This window comes from Phaethon aethereus (genome assembly GCF_964289735.1).
Source record: "Phaethon aethereus genome assembly, chromosome: 1".
Taxonomy (NCBI): domain Eukaryota; kingdom Metazoa; phylum Chordata; class Aves; order Phaethontiformes; family Phaethontidae; genus Phaethon; species Phaethon aethereus.
In genome coordinates this window covers 73,177,134-73,193,053 of record NC_138575.1, presented here as the reverse complement: position 1 = coordinate 73,193,053, position 15,920 = coordinate 73,177,134, and positions in this window count along the sequence as shown.

The window sequence follows — 15,920 nt, the reverse complement described above, 5'->3', positions numbered from 1 at the left end:
TCTAATACTTTTTCTGAAGAACAGGATCATTTAATTAGGGAATTAGATTGGATCCTGGCTCACTGAATTCAATGGGAGTCTGCTACTCAATCCACTGGTACCAGGGTTTAATCTTCGGATTTCAAAAGGACTGCCTGTCTGCTTAAACTTAAGGTATGCTGCCGATGCACTGGGTCATAAACCGCCAGTTTGTTTGTAAAGTTCTGTAGAAAATGGGGGGGAGTATATAGTGAATTTCTAGAAATGGGAAATTGCTTTCCTGTTTAACTCCCCATTGAATGCTAGTGTCCTGCTTTCAGTTGTGCTGATCTCCAATCAGCTAAAGGATTTATCGCATTTCTGTGGAAGATACCGCAATCTTAACTGGCACGCACCTGCAAGAGCAGAGCATGCCCAGACAGAAAACCAACAGCTCCTAAAAAACCCCGGATAAATGAAGGTGCTGCAACACTTCTCCTCTACAATTCAAACTATCACAAGCAGCTCTGACTTACTCTGTTCTCCCATCAAAGCTTCCCACAGAAAAAAGCCTAATGCCAGGTCACAGTTCCTACCCACTCATCACTCCGTTGCCTTCAGGTACAACAAATCTATGTTTAAGACCTCTCCCGAAGCTGCAGGATGAACATCACATTGCCAGCAGCGATGACACACTAACACAATACAACTTTGTTTGTGAAAAGGCAAAGCTCAGCTGTGCAGGATACTGAGTTTCCCTGAAGGACAGTCCAAAAAATTCTCACAGAGCCTCAGACAAGTCTTACCACATCCCAGCCTGTATGCAAAGCACACTTCTTTAACCTTGCCCTTTTCTCTTTCCACCACAAGAATACAGCTGTGGATTATTTTGAAACAAAACCCATACAAAATGGTACAAATAACAGCACGCACATTTGTCCTCCAGGGGAAAAGCTGAGAGACTAAACAACACGTAACAGACATTAGCTGCATCACTTTTTACAGACTGCAGCATACTTAGAGGCTGACGGTTGCAAAAGCCACGGAGGCGTGCAGCACCCTGCTCCGCAAACGGGCTCTTCAGCCCACGTTAAAATCGTTGACTTGGAACCAGCACACCTTATCCATAATCAGGATTTAATACGGAAAATGCTCAGAAGGCAAGATGACGGAGCATTATTGAAGGAAGCCATATCGCTTTCATACGTATACAACTCCACTCCATGCAGCAACGGCCTCACATCAGTTACGTCCCAAAAGAAAAACTCAAAGATACCCGTATTTAAACCCCAACCTGATTACAGCGGACAGGCGATCAGGGTACGGGGGGCAAGTTGCTCCTAGACCTTTCTGTCAGAGCCAAGGCGTGGGTTCACAGGGAGCCGGGTGGCTGCTCGCCCTGTCCGGACTGGGGTGCAGCACGGCACGGTTGCCAGGTCTCCGTGAAGTCGCGTGTTTTGCCGTACCTCTTTGGCACATGCCTCCAACAAGGGCCAACAACTTTTATCCTTGCGCCCCAAATTCAGCGCAAATAAACTGCACTGGGGGGAAACAGCTTATGATTAAAGCAGAGCGAGGCCTTAATACCTGCGGGCATATGATTACTTGATATGCCTACCGCAAGTGTAAACATCTAAGAAACTAAAGTATAGCCATTATGGAATATCTGTTAGCAGAAGGCTAGGTACTACTAGCATCTATATTTCATAATAGAAACAGATCAATTTCTAATAAAACTAAGCCAACATCTTTGGAAAATATGTCACAATGTTATTAAAAATTCATTAAATAGTATTTAAAACTCTAGCAGAAGTCATTGAAGTGCCATTTCAGTGTACACAGCCTAAAACTCCATAATAACAGATGGTGAATGATAATTCAATCACAAATCATTCTCGTAATACCTTATTTTTGACACTGCATGTAAGGAAATCTCAGCATTATCTCATAAGTTTTGTTCAGCGTTGCTGTGAATTAAATGAAAATGTTAAGGCAAGGACCTATTACACATCTCAGTTGAACTAAGACATGTGAGAAATCCTTGCTGGAGTTTACTTTTAAAAATAAGCATTTATAAACGTAATGAGTGAAGTCTTGGGAAAAATATAGTTTATTGCCCTCGAAGATCTGGGAGGAGCTGCTGGAGGCAGACTGCATTCCCCAGCATCAGCCCATGGCTAGCAGTCTCCAGGATCATGATGCCAAAGGAAGCCTCTGCTGTTTGTGGGAGTTTAGTGCAGCGCTATGGACGCTGAGCAGGTTAAGGACTGCTCCCAGCAGAACATTCCTGTCACATGGACAGCCCTGGTGCACAGTGTGGGTCCTGGAACACAGAGAGACACAGTTTGCATGAGACTCAAAAGCCAACCTGAGAGACTGTTGAGTCTGCCCAGGCAGTTAAAACACCACAGTCAAACACTGTGAAACTTGCTTTAATGAATTTTTCTTTCCAAAACCAGTTTGTTTATATTTTCAAAGAATGGGAGAAATAATAGGGTTTACTTTTGTTTACTTCTCTCATAAGCTAACATTCACATTAAGCTATATGAACACAAGCATTCAGTATTTAGGGCCTTTTATACCAATTTGATAGCCTTTGTTTAAAAAATTACAGGCACTCACTATCAGCCAGTTACAGCTATACATGTATGTATAATTGCCACTCATCTCTTTGCTATTCAGTATTTTAAGGTCATCTACAGCATTAATCATGTTTCGTATTTTATTAAACTACCATTATCTTCCACCAAAAATGTTATGTTGATTTCCTAAACCCCTTCTGGCTCCAGCTGTAATTCTCTTCCACCATGGATTTAGTCTGTTGCTCATCATTACGGCACCAAGTACACTTGCTTTAATAAAAATAGGAATGAATTAGTCTTTAGTTAGCAATTGTACCAAAGGGCAAGGTAATGAATAGCTAAACAGACATGGGTATATAGCCATTCATGCATTCATGTAAAATGAATATTGTGGGCTACCTGCTTGAAATCCTTATTAAACCTTTACTAGTTTTATCCTAGTATTGACAGAACAAGGCAGAGTAGTCAACTAAGCTTTTGTAAGAATGATTTCTAGAACAGGCTTAATGCAGTCCCTTAGCATTTCGAGATGAAGCCACAGCTCAGGCTTCAGAAACATAAGCAATCGTATCTGACTTCTTTGGGTCAGTGCTTTACCTTCTGCCCAGATGAAGGATGTCGGTGCTGCAGTCGGAGACATTACAGTCCTTGGTCCCGTACGCAGCACTGCCAGCGCAGCGCTTTGCAGGCAGTGATAAGCAGAGCCTGCTCCCACCACACAGACCGGTGCCAGCGGAGGCAGGCTGAATAAAGAGCTTACTACTCAATCTGCCATCCACATTGCTCTCTTTTAAACTCAAAGACACTACCTTTGTCTCAGGAACTGTACCTTTGTTTTATTCTTTGGCCTTATATTGCCACTACTGTTGCTATCAGAGACAAGATACAGGACTAGATGGATCTGGCCCGGATATACCATTCTTATTCAACATGATGTTTCATTGGCAAACTCATAATGTAGAAGAAACCATGAGCTTTACGGAATACACTACCTTCCTCTGTAACTGTTAGCATGAGCCAACAGCAGGTCTCACCAGGTATCTAGGGGTCTGTATCTTTATTCAGTAACACTCTCTAGGGCCTCTATCACTAAATCGAGTAATCATTTTGCCAATTGAGATTTGATACTCTTGTATTGGCATGTTTTACTGAGTCCCATATTGCCTGTGTTCCCAGTGCTGACATGAAAACAGAAGGTCAACGTAAGCACTACATCATGAGTTCTGGTTAATTAAGATAAGGTTATTGCCTCACTACTCCTAGTGAGGATCAAGCATGTAACAGTAAATGATCCCACACTGGAAAGATTAAGTATTAGTGATCAAGGAAGCACAGCATCACTTCAAAACTCTGCATTGGACAGAGGGCAGCAAACCGAACCAGGTATAATACCCCTCCAAACATCCGAGGCACTTATCCCAGAAAGAAGAACTGTTAAACTATTTGCATTTATATTCCAAATATCACATCAGCAGGTGACACAAGTCTTCAAAAACATGTTTGTATTGGATTAAAAATGGGAAGCCGGGCTTAAGGTGAAAAGAAGAGTGAGAAGTCGTCACTGCTTATGACTGGAGGAAGATACCAAAGTTAGAGTACCTCCATGAAAACCACACCTTGATGCTGGTAGGTCTCCAAATTTGGAAGGACGTGGTGGAAAGATTCTGGCAAGAGCTTGCCGACACAGAGTAGTCGGACATTGAGCTATAAGACTATCCCTCCAGATTTGTCTCAGAGTCCAAGAGCAGCAATTCACTGAACTGTTTGTGGACTTTGAGTCCCCCATCTCTAATGGCACAAATATGTCTACAGTAGCTTCAGAAAGAAAATTTAGTGTTTAGAGAACTACACAGTTGTCGAGATAGAACAGAATTACAACTGTTATTCATTTTTCACAAAGTGTTTCTGGTCTTTCAGCTGAAAGTTTGACCTTAAGTCTTACTTACTACCTCTCATATGCTACTAAGCCTTCTCAGCATTGTGGGAACAAGTTGAATTGGGTGGCTGGTCTTCAAAGAAATACTGACAATAACAACAAGAAGCCTCATACTTGCTAGCACATCTAAAGAACTGAGACTCATCCAGGCCTATGAAGACCACAGCCTGAGGAGTGTTTCCTGCAAAATTGATATGAAACCTTTTACTGTACAGTACTGAGTGTTGGAAATAAGTGTTGCATGGCAGGAACATAGAAATACAAGTATCAGATTACTTACACACATATTTCATGAACAGACCAATAAATGCCATGGCTGCTTTTTGCAAGATTATCCACATTACAGAAACTGAGGTAACCTTCCTAGTCTATTCAAATGCTACTATGCCCCCTAATTGTGCCATTGTACGTGTTCATACCTTGAATAACGTACGTTGTTCTGGTCCCATCACCTCAAAAAGAATATGTTAGAACTGGGAAATATTCAGACAAGAGCAGCAAGGCTTGTCAAAGTACACAATAACTTCTTTATAAGGAAGAGGACTTTTCAGCCTGGGAAAGATGACATGGGAAGATATGGTTGAAGTCTATGATATCTTGAATAACAAAGAAAGCAGAGATAGGGATTGACTGTTCCCTGTTTCTTCCAACGTGGAAGTAGGGTCCATCCTATGAAGCTGCCATGAGACTGGTACAAAACAAATTTAGGGAGGGTAGTTCTCAATGCAGTGGGTAGAGTAGACCAATGGAACTCCTTGCCACTGTGTACGCACATTTAAAAGCTAACATGTTCTTGTAAGGATGCATTGTAGATCACAAAGCAGACTAGGCATAACCATGCTCAGGAAATTCTCTGAGGTGAGAGTCACAGCCTGAGAAGTACTAGGGTGGGAATAGCATGTGTGTTTGACCTGTTCTCACTCTTCCCCAGGCATCTGTCTGTGTATGTCGAGTCCCTAGAGATAAAGTTCTGGACTTTGTGGACAGTTATTATGAATGTTCTTATGTCCCAGTAGGCTTGGAACATTGTTCTAAGTTCTACTTGTCTTGCTGAACCATCTCAAATCTTTTCTGTAAGATGTATTTTTCTCATAAACCTAAAGAACACAAAAAAATTTCAAGATCTGACTTGTCTTTCCTTATTTGAAGTCACTCTGTACTTCACATTTCTCAAAATGTATGTAATAGGCCTTTGAGAACATAGTGTGAGTTTTCTGTGCAGAACTGTCAGTTCTGTACATTCCAAAGATTATTGCAACGCTTAAATATTTGAGTTGAAAGAGCTCTGTACAGATGTAAAGGTGACATTTTAAAAAGTCTACCTAAATGACATAGACCTATCCAACACAATGTTTAGATAATTTTAAAATCTGAATTTAAAATAAATTGCTATGTAAAACCGTATTTAGATACATACTACATATTTGCTAGGAATGTTGAGTAACTACTGAGTTACTCTTAGCAAGAAAAACTCAGTAGAAGAATATCTAAAATACAGGCTATAAGCTCAGTCTGCCTTCCTTCTTCTTTATTTCAGTTGCTATTTTATTTCTTCATCAGCCAGACTTGTCAGATACTCTCTCTGTTCCACATCATGCACATACATTTATTTTATACGCACATTTTTCTCTCTTGTGCTCAGTCAACAAGAATTAAACACATTTTATCAAAAATGAAAGAGTTTTAATCAAACACGAGGCCAATAAAATCCTGCTCTTAGTCTGTCTTCCAAAACTATTTTTTTGATTCATTCAGCACAAAGCACAATGTTCCTCATTTGTGTATGTATATGAGTCCATACATACGGTTATGAAACTCAAAAGCAGTCCTATCATTACAACTGAGTAGAAAAAAATGTTTCAGAAGCCTACGGATTCTTTTGCAAATAATTGTGGTCTCTGAATTAAAGCTTCTTTTTTCACCCATATCTAGGTGCTGGGGGTTTCCATGACAACTTTCTGACAGTTTTCTACTATTTCCAGTAGGTTTTCAAATTAAAGCTTATATATGTTATTATTCAAAGATTAGCTTTAGTTTTCGCAGAACCCTAAAGCCTTCTTAACAAAGGCTGTTACGCCAACACGTTGAAGAAGTGTTTAGAGTCAATTTTGACACAAATGTTACATCTGTTCTGATAAAAGCATTAAAAAAAAACAAATAGCAATGACTACTTATGTAAACATACATTTGTTATTTTGTGGTCTCAGCAGCCTATTCAAAACATAGCATGCTATCATTCAAGCATATCAAGGGGAGAAATACTTAGAAGACATCATACAAGAGAGGCAGGTCTCTGACAGCAGTCTAAGCCATGACAATCAAGACTAAAACTGCTGCAGTTTCTATGGTTTGTAGTCAAACACCCATACATCCTGTAAGTTTCTCAAGGTCTCCCCTCCAGCTGTAAAATTAGCTTTGATTTTCCCAAGCTCATAATGGGTTGGCTCATGGAAGTAGCTCAGTTTTCAAATCAAAGGAAAAAAAAAAATACACAGAAAAGAGCTTCTGTACAAAATAATGCAGCATTCAATTTGGGAAAAGAACTATGAAACTTCACTCATTACATGACAAGACATTTTTTTCTTTCATGCAGAAGGTGACTGGAACAGATTTGTTGCCATGGCATAAGGCATCTTAAGCTTGCAAAGGTGATGACTGAGGATAGAGTTCTGCCATAGCAGAAAAGGTGAGATATTCAAGGAGGAACAGTGCAACCCAACCACTGAAATTCTCAAGATGAGCCCAACCTCACTCCTGCTCGGATGCATCTCTTGTCATGACAGACATGTCATAGCAGACATGTCATTCTATAGGGGGAGATCCCAGAAAATTAAGCTATGTGAGGTTGGGGTTGGGGGCGGGGGGGAAGCAGGGGGGTGGTTTTGGGGTTTTGGGGCTTGTTTTTGGGGGGGTTGTGTTTTTCTGTTTTGTTTTTTAAAGCAGAACGTTTGATGTGATGTGTAATTCAGACTGGCTTAAATAAAAACATGACCCTGTAAAGCATTAAAAATTGGCAAGCGGGCTGGGGTGAGCATTCAGGCAGCACAGCTGTGTGCCTGAAAAGGGAGAATCCAATCAGCAGTGACTGCACATGTATAAATCCTGTGAAGATGAAAAAAAAAAGGATGCTGGCAATTTTCTACACTCCTTAGAACAGAGAAAACCTTGTACTGATCCCAAGCAAGGGGAACAGTAACATTTAGTGATTCAAACTTGAAAGGGCAAAATACTTTCTCTTCTGTTTGGTGCTAGACTTCTCTCAGGAAGCATCTGGACACATGAACTGGAGGACGGAATGAAAGAACATTTGGGAAAACCTCAGATAGTGCCTAACTGTGCACATCTGTGACTATGCACACAGTTATGCAGTGCCTCATATAGCCAAACCTCTTTTTGAAACTGAACATGAAGATCAAGCAATACAAAGCCAGACCAAAGAAAAGTGGAGAATTTCAAGTTTTCTAAAACCTGAAACAGCAAGAGCTTCAAAACCCTTCTAACGCCATGCACTGCCATGGGGCAATCTTATTTTGTTGATGCGCATTAGATTACATGCACAATTAGAGGTTGTAGTAACAACACAGTTACTACAAAGACCTCTTGTCACACAAGAATGAGATAACAGCTCCTCCAGTCAGAAGCATCTGAACAGGTCTTAGGAGCATTCAAAGTGTGTTTTAACGCTGTTCAGTTCTTTAACTCCTGTACACTGGGAAATGAATAGGAAGACAGCATTGGCTAACTAAACCAGTGTCTTAATACATCAGAGCTAGGCCAGTTCTTGGGGTGAAGGTCTGAGGAAAGATTTTATTACCTGGCTGGCGTTGCGCTTGAGTTGTTTCCAGGAAAAGTCCCTAACTTCAAGGGCAGTATCATAAGGATGCTTTCCAGTGCTTGCCGGAGTTTCCCCAGTCAGTCAGAAGACAGAACAGAACTGTAGCAGCTCTGAGGGTCTTTCCCGTTACCTTTGTCACAGAAGTATTTCCACCTTTGTCAGACAGGCTATCCATAAGTTCAGCCTCTTCTGTTGCTTACATTGCCCTTGTATCCAAGGCAAGTACCACACGCTTCTTTTCAAAACCTCAGAACACCTCTGTGCTATTATTTACGTTTGGTAGGCTAAGCAGAGACCAAGCTACTCATTTTCAATGTCGGAGTGAGTCAGACCATTTGTCTTTATAAGCCAAGGTAGTTACCCTGTTAAGCAGAAAGAACTCAAAGATCTATCCTTGAGCACTACAAGGGGTAAGGAAATTGAACTGAATTCACTCACTGAACCATCATTTCTCTTCCTTACCATATCTAAGTACAATTGCAGATAACAGGCAGATAGTGATAGGTTGCATCATTTGATCCTCTTCTCCTCTTAGGCGAGTTTGTTCATAGGTGACCATTACAATGAGGTTTTGTGGCTTCATCTGGATGTCGCCAAATTCTGCTCCTTCCCCCTTGGGGAAATTCACTGTCTAGGGAACAGCAACAAAGGAAGACCCTCATCTTCTGCAGAGCTTCCTCTCAGTAAGGTCCTGGCTATGAATATTTAGAATATTTCTGAAGCAAAGAAAAGGTTGTTTTTATAATCCATTGCTGGTTTTGGTATCATTATCCTGATTTTAAATGCCATGCAGTGAATTACTAATTGCATATTGAGTTCCCCTCTGCACTGTAAACATCATGGGAATTCTGTTCCTTTACGTAACAGGAAAAGGTATTTCTTTTAAAAGTCTGTTTCAGCTCATTATCCAACATGACACGTATATTGCATTATGTGAGGTACTCAAAGAGGCAAGGTGTCTTGATCTGGACACGCAAATGATTAAAGACAGTTGCAGTATCAGGCGGTAATCCTATTAGCATAACACTAGGAAAGGGTGCTACTCAGCTGGCTTTTCACAGGCATAGCAACTCTCTTCTCATTATTCTCCCCATTCCGACCTATGGAGGGGCCTGCAGTACGAGGCAGACTTCACTTCGTAAGAATTTTTGGGTTTCTCCACTGTATACAAGGTCTATGCCAAGGTGTCATCTCTTGGCTCCTCTATTTTTTCATACTGATAAAACTATCAAACACCACTCCCTTAAGCATATCTTTCTTTTATATATATAAGAAGCCAAAAAGCAGGTTAAAAAATGAATACCATCAGGCCTTTCCCAGTCTGTCTCTTAGGAAAAAAGAGACTGACCTCCCAAGAAGGCAAGGAATCAGCTTCCAGCATTGTGAAACACATAGCTCCTGCACCAATGCTGCCAGACTGCCAGACTGTTAAAAGGACAAAAACCTCTAAGCACATTATTTTTATACAGATAGTAAACATGAACAAAGTGGTGCTGCAGATGAACTTGTCTGGGTACTTGTAAACCAAAGCAAGGGATGATGGACCCTTGGGGAAGCAGTTTGCAATTCCTGCTGAGCAGCTCTTGAAGAACTCTCTGGCAAAACCAGGCAGTGAAGAAATGTCTGTGATATCTGAAAAGAAAATAATCTATCTAGTCACTACAACAATGCAGTAATAAAATGAAGATAAACAGATTTTACAACAATTCCTGCATTCATATTCAATCATATTGTCCAAACTTATTTTATATGGCTATTTTTTTCCTGGGCCTTCATTGCTTACCAAAACTAAAGCTAAAATAGTATCAGGTTTTTTGGTTTTTGTTGGACTCTGCAACATTCTCCCTCTAATGAGGGAAGTTGAACTTTCACATAATAGTACAACTCCCAGTTGTTTCTCTCTTTCTAACAGCAGAAGGACATCTCTATTCCCTTTTAAAGTCAGACCAAATAGTCTAGAGCAGACTTGCCCGATAGAGGTTACTTCAGCATTCTCCCAAGCGATTTTTCATTTTTCTTTTGCGGAAGATTTTATTACAAACACCTGGTGCAAAAACACCTACCTTAACCGAAGATCAAGTATCCTTCACATCTATTCCAGTCAAGATTGTTGCTATATATTGTTTATGTTGTCCCTGAGATGCCCGTTTCACTTCCCTGCTGCTGGCATAAAGTTCTCCATTTGGTTACCCAGGCTCCTGCTGTCAGCATTCAGTCATTTCCACTGCTTCACACCAGCCACAACCACACCAAAGAGGACTATAAGGGCCAGTCAAATACCTCCTTCTGCCTGACCAGTATAGGAAGAGCATTTGCATGATCTGGCTTAGTAAATTTATTGAAAAGTTTATTACTACACCTTATTCATGGGAAGAAAGAAGAGTCCACTTTTTCAAAACTACCAGAGCACAAATATGTGAGTTTAGAGAAACTGTTTTCTTCCATTTCTTCAATGGTCAGCTCAGACAACAAACAGGCCCAATTCTTTCAACGACAGCAAGTGCTGCCATAAATAAATGTTATACATTTGGAAATCTTCCATGAAAAGCAGGCAGCATTGGGTGAAATGTGAAGGTGCAGGTTCACATTTCAAACACTAACGGTGGGACACTGCCACATCAGAATTTACTACAAAAAAAAATTTAATAGAATATTCTGAGAAGCATTTGTACTCCTTCTACGTGCAGCCAGAGTGGTAGTTCAGTCCTGGATATATCAGTAGAAATTATTTGCGGGAGAAGAGATGCATAATCAAAAGACAAGGAAGAAGGGACAACTGATCTACAATTTCCAACTGTTTCTTTCAGCAGTGTTTGCAAAACAAAGTATTTGGTACACAGGCAAAACTTTTCAGTCTTTTCAGAAAAGTATTTTTTTCACTAGACTTTCTGTAAAAGACAATTACTTTCTATTAAAAAAAAAAAAAGGATTTGCAGGTTAGTTTGTCTCACAGATGCTCAGCAAAAATGCATTACTGGTAGTAAAATAGATTAGGATTTTTAAAGGGAAAAGGAATGTTCTATCGGTAGTCTGCCTCAGTCCCAGCTCCACCTAGGTTAATAACAGGCTTTTAATTAATTTAATCCTCCCTGTACCTGAGTTTAAAGGCCCAGGCTACTTTACCTACACAAAGTTACTATCAGAACGAATATTCATAATTTCAAGCATTTGGTATTACACTACCAAGATCACTTTAAGGGTGGACAGAAGGACAGCAAGAGCTCTCACACATGAAAAGTAAGGCTACAAGAGTTTTTTTGGTTTGGGTTTGGTTTTTGTTGTTGTTTGCAGGGGTGGTTTGTGGGTTTTTCAATAGCTTATCCATATATAGTAAGTTATTAAGTTATTTCACAGGCAATATTTTCAACATTGGCTAACAGATTTCACAGAGGTATTTGAGCCTTAAGACTCATGTTATAATGTAATACATTAGAAATGATCACTCTCTACTTTTCAACAAAACCACAACATTTGATAAATATGTACCAAATACCTCCATGTCCCAAAATATGATCTAAGCCTGAAGACAACCAGCTTGGATAATAAAAAAAATAACTTTGGTTGTGGTATGTTACCTTTTTGCAGAACTGCGCTTAAAAGTTCATATAGAGAAAATATTTTCCCTACCTAGGCTTTCTTTGATTTCACAAGCTTCCTGTAGCTATATATTGAAGTTTGCAGCATTAACATATGGAAGCTCTCAGACCATATTAGCACATATTCTAAATATAATCAGTAATTATGTATGATGTCACCCGAAACTAATTCAGTCCCCTTCACAGCAAGCCTACATTTTGAGCTCACATCATACTGGCCATGTGCGTTCCAATCTGTCCGTATCTCCTGCCTCCTCCTTCAAAGGCATAGAGATGCCCCAGTGTCACCTTCCATGCTGCCCCTTCCGCACAGGGCACGCTGTCCAAGTCCATCTGCCAAGCTACCTCCTCTGTCGACGTTTACCTTCCATCCTGCCTGTAGGAACGAGGACAGTTAAAATACAATGTCAAATCCAGAAGAGAAACATACACCTCCCTGAACTGACCGTATGATCTTTCTTCTACTACCCTTGTTATTTTCTTGTCTGTAACACAGAATTCTGGGGTTTTATGTTATTTTACATCAGAGAGTAGGCTTATTTGGGCCAGAACCCACAGACAGAATACTTGGCTTCCTTCTGACCACATGCACAGATTACCTAGCACAAAATGATTATGGCACCATTCTTAGTTATTTCCTTTGCTACTAATTCTGCTGGTATTAATAGTAGTTGATGAGTACTTGACACTTTTAAAAAGTAATCTTCCTTATTAAGTAAATAAACATTGAGTGAGGAGCCTCTTTAGAGACTCATTTATTGTAAACCTTGGCTATCCACTGGATCCTTTCATTTTTCAAGCTAAATGAATTGCAAGTATTATCCCACTGTCAATATCTACACCACTAAATGCCAGCATCAACAGATTCCATTGACAAGTTGTGTTTGGGTTCCTCCCCCATCAAATATGCCGGTGCTTTAAAAATGTCCCCAAGTAATTAGAATTACTCATTCAAAATAGAAGCACTACAAACTTCCCTCCACGCCGCAGACAATTAGTTCTGAGCATCTCGTCCACTATGCCTTTGGGCATTTTCTGCAGATGCCACCTAAAATTCCAGAAAATGAGTTTTTCCGTCAAGAATCACAGCAAGCAACCATGCCAGGAGCAGTAACAAGCTTGCTGACAGCTCCACAACTCTTACTTATCCAAAGCAGTCTTATGTTTTTTCAGCAGAGTTTTTTCTCTAAATACATTTATCGTCTCAGAAATAAGTGCTGTAGAGAATATAGTCTTGATAAACAAAACCCACACCCTGTTTAACAACATGTCTAAGAAACGCTACCCCATCTCTAAAAGCTTTTCCCTCCCATCTCAACAAATATTCTGCTGATATAAACCAACAATAGTTTTATCCCAGCAGATGGATATCCCACCATCATTTTTTAGTTTTCTACCTCTTCCCATTGAGGCAGGTAGTAATAAACGGAGTAGAAGAGCAGTTCTATATGAACTCACACATGGAAGCATAATAAGTTTTAAAGTTTTTTGGCACAGCCAGACAAGGCTGAGCTTGACTTAAAACAAATTCCATGTTACCCAGTACAAACTAACTCTCTTATGATAGTGGCCTATGCAAAATACAAGATTTTATGACATCACAGTAATGTCTGAAAGCTAACTGTTATGATACTTATGATTTCTGTGATGCTGCATTCTGAAAATGCTCAGGTTAAAAAAAAAAGTCAACACATTTTTACTATATATCTAAAAGTAACAGATGTTTAGAGATACCAACAAAGATTAGGGCTCTATCCTGTTAGGTGGTGCCTAAGAAAACACAAGACACAGATTTTTGTCCCACTCAAGTTACACTCTGAAGTTAAATGAGAGAAAGATTTTGAGAAAGAATACATCATCATTATTTTACAGGTGAGAAAATTGATAGACGCGATCACTAATTAAGATTAGCAGCTTTAAACATGGATGATTAGGTGCAATAATCTTTATCTGAGCATTAATACAATCAATGGAAATGACAGTTACAACTTTGGAAAATCCTCTTTTATTCACACAAAAATGGATCTAGGAGCCTCTCAAAGAAACTAAGTGACTTTCTTAGCGTAGTAGATTGTCTCTGCGACTAAACCAGGGATGGCGGCCAGATATTGTGCTTGTGACACAAGCACAAAGTTCTTTCTGCTCCCTAGAGTATGTTTATTAGGTCTAATTGTGCTCAGACAAAAGCTCATTAGCCTACTACTAACAGCTCTTCAAACTCCACTGCCTTGCCGTTCACAACTTTTATTCAGCATGAGTGAATGGGAAATATATGGATTTAGATTCACAGAATCACAGACTCACAGAATCACTAGGTTGGAAAGGACCTCCAAGATCATCAAGTCCAACCATTAATCTAGCACCACCATGTCCCCTAAACCATGTCCTGAAGCGCCACATCCACACATTTTTTGAACACTTCCAGAGATGGCGACTCCACCACCTCCCTGGGCAGCCTGTTCCAATGCCTGACCACCCTCTCAGTGAAGAAATTTTTCCTAATATCCAATCTAAACCTCCCCTGGCGCAACTTGAGGCCATTTCCTCTTGTCCTATCACTAGTTACTTGGGAGAAGAGAGCAACACCCACGTCGCCACAACCCCCTTTCAGGTAGTTGTAGAGAGCGATAAAGTCTCCTCTCAGCCTCCTCTTCTCCAGATTAAACAACCCCAGTTCCCTCAGCCGCTCCTCATAAGACTTGTGCTCCAGACCCCTCACCAGCTTCGTTGCCTTTCTCTGGACACGCTCCAGCACCTCAATGTCTTTCTTGTAGTGAGGGGCCCAAAACTGAACACAGGATTCAAGGTGCGGCCTCACCAGTGCCGAGTACAGGGGCACGATCACTTCCCTACTCGTGCTGGCCACACTATTCCTGATACAGGCCAGGGTGCTGTTGGCCTTCTTGGCCACCTGGGCACACTGCCGGCTCATGTTCAGCCGGCTGTCAACCAGCACCCCCAGGTCCCTTTCCGCCGGGCTGCTCTCCAGCCAATCCTCCCCAAGCCTGTAGCGTTGCATGGGGTTGTTGTGGCCAAAGTGCAGGACCCGGCACTTGGCCCTATTAAACCTCATACAGTTGGCCTCTGCCCATCGATCCAGCCTGTCCAGATCCCTCTGCAGAGCCCTCCTACCCTCCAGCAGATCAACACTCCCACCCAACTTGGTGTCATCTGCAAGCTTACTGAGGGAGCACTCAATTCCCTCATCCAGATCATCAATAAAGATATTGAACAAGACTGGCCCCAGAACTGAGCCCTGGGCAACACCGCTTGTGACCGGCCGCCAGCCGGATTTAACGCCGTTCACCACAACTCTCTGGGCTCGGCCATCCAGCCATTTCCTCACCCAGCGAAGAGTAAACCCGTCTAAGCCACGAGCCACCAGTTTCTGCAGGAGAATGCTGTGGGAGATGCTGTCAAAGGCTTTACTAAAGTCCAGGTAGACAAAATCCACAGCCTTTCCCTCATCCACTAGGCGGGTCACCTGGTCATAGAAGGAGATCAGGTTGGTCAAGCAGGACCTGTCTTTCATGAACCCATGCTGGCTGGGCCTGAGCCTTTGGTTGCCCTGCAGGTGCCCTGTGAGCACTCTCAAGACCAACCGCTTCATAATCTTCCCCAGTACAGAGGTCAGGCTGACAGGCCTGTAGTTCCCAGGATCCTCCTTCCGGCCTTTCTTGTAGACGGGCGTCACATTGGCAAGCCTCCAGTCTTCTGGGACCTCCCCTGTTAACCAGGATTGCTGATAAATGATGGAGAGTGGCTTGGCAAGCTCCTTCGCCAGCTCTCTCAGTACTCTCGGGTGGATCTCATCAGGCCCCATAGACTTGTGGGTGTCCAGGTGGTTTAGCATGTCCTTGACTGCTTCCTCCTGGATTATGAGGAGTACATTGTGCTCTCCATCCCCATCTTCCAGCTCAGGGGGCTGAATACCCTGCGGATACCTGGACTGGCTATTAAAGACTGAGGCAAAGAAGGCATTAAGTACCTCAGCCTTGTCCTCATCCTTGGAG